This window comes from Austrofundulus limnaeus, unplaced genomic scaffold (assembly GCF_001266775.1).
Source record: "Austrofundulus limnaeus strain Quisiro unplaced genomic scaffold, Austrofundulus_limnaeus-1.0 Scaffold0, whole genome shotgun sequence".
Taxonomy (NCBI): domain Eukaryota; kingdom Metazoa; phylum Chordata; class Actinopteri; order Cyprinodontiformes; family Rivulidae; genus Austrofundulus; species Austrofundulus limnaeus.
The window spans coordinates 6,904,229-6,906,052 of record NW_013952402.1 but is presented as its reverse complement, the minus strand read 5'-3'; the positions used below and the strand labels follow the sequence as shown (position 1 = coordinate 6,906,052).

Here is a 1,824-nt window from a genome sequence, read left to right as displayed (position 1 = left end):
CTCCTAAATCACTCGTACACACAACTTAAGAACAAATCTGTGCGTACGAACGGTTCTTGCGTGAGGCCCATTGTCACTGGGTCACTTCATATTCTTGTCATATTTCTTAGAGGAAGAAATTTGAACCCAGAATCGCAACCAATACTATTTTTATTTTTTTATTTTTTTGCAAATTATAACACTCTTATTTACTATCACATGCACCCCCTCAAAAAATAGCAATATCAATACCAATAACCAGAAAAGGAAAAATAATTTAAATCCAACTGCTAACTGTTTAAAAAAAGTCAATTTAATTTTACCTTCTAGCTTTGCAATGGGCCACATAATAAACCTTTAATAGTCCAAATTTTGGCACAGGACTGGAAATGGTCAACACTGCCTTTAAAATTCTACACACTTATTCTTACACAGAAGGGTTTTTACTTCCTTGCATAAAACAGTCCAGTGAATTGGGCTTAACAGTAATTTAGTGCTATATTTCATGATGTTGCCTTTTTTTATAAATCCACCTGAAAGTCTGTAAAATTTAACACAATAAAGGCATATGGTTTTATACTAACCACTGACAGAAAACAATGTAATAAGACAACTCATCAGGCACTTATTCTAAACATGGGGAAGCTATGATAAGGTCAGTTTCTCAGTCATAAAGTAAATATGCCATGAAGTAATTGAAGGCAAAGCAGAGTGAGTGTGCAAAAAGGGATTTCACCAAGAACTGAATGAGAGTTTATAAAATGTTTGGGTCAGAAGGGGACAAGGAATTTATACTGCAGGACGAGAGGGGTGCTGTGATTGCAGCAGTACTGAAGATGAAGGGGGGTGCGAGAATGTATGGCGGCGTTGACAGACGCTTAATGTGATAAATGACAATTTTATTTGCTGACCTCAAGCATAAGACTACATTAGACTCAGTGAGTCATGAGTCTAGAAAGAACAAGAGAACATAACACACCAAACAGCAGCCGACAAGCAAGAGGAAATCCCAGAAAAAGAAATACACTTTTGCTTTTTTTTTAGTCAAAGCACATCAAGAGAAAGACTTCAATAAACAAGAAAAACAAGACGTGCTTACAAGAAATTGTACAGTTTTGTATGCATGTTTTAGAAGTGAGCAAGAAGTACAATGTTATGCTCTACAGCAGAAACTTTATCATTTTTATGTGCTGGGAAAGAAAGAAACAGACTCTCATATACAGGAGGGCTAATTTTCAGCAGTGTAGCATTAAATATGAGCTCTCTGCTCAGCAGAAATGGGTGTGTTTGRCAATAATACAAATCTGTTGGATGTTTTAACTCTCACACATAGTCTAAATGTGTCAGCTGGCAATGATAAAACCTGTAAAATATTATGCAGTAAACACAGAAACAGTCTGTTCCTGGGAGTTTCTGGTTCCCTTTCAGCAAGTTTCATTTTGTGCAGCCAGCTCACTGTAAACTGCTTCATGATTCAAGTTCCAGCCTGAATATACAATCAATGCTACTTGTGAAACACTTGGTATGATTTATCATTTTACAAAAGCACAAATTCTAAACATAAACAAATATATGAATGCATTTTATTATAACAGGACTGGGTGGCAAGTTCAAGGTTTTTTTTCAGTATTTCAAATCAGATCGTTTTTTTCTTTGGATGTTATTTTTATTCATTATGATTTTTAGTTGTGCAATTAATGCCACTGACTCAGCGGTTCACAGAAAAGCTACTGGCTAAAAGTTGAATGTTTTGCCAAGATAATGCTGAGGAATATGTGAATTTCTGTCATGAGGCCGATTTCAGTGCAATTTTCAGTGGATTTCAGATACAAGCACAGAGACATG

The 1,824-nt window shown here is 35.7% G+C and overlaps 1 protein-coding gene across 1 annotated transcript in view; it reads right to left on the bottom strand.

The window, feature by feature from the left end:
• Window positions 1-1,824, bottom strand: part of grid1a (glutamate receptor, ionotropic, delta 1a) — a gene marked incomplete at its 5' end in the record, with an annotated part of 254,083 nt that overhangs the window by 98,249 nt on the left and 154,010 nt on the right.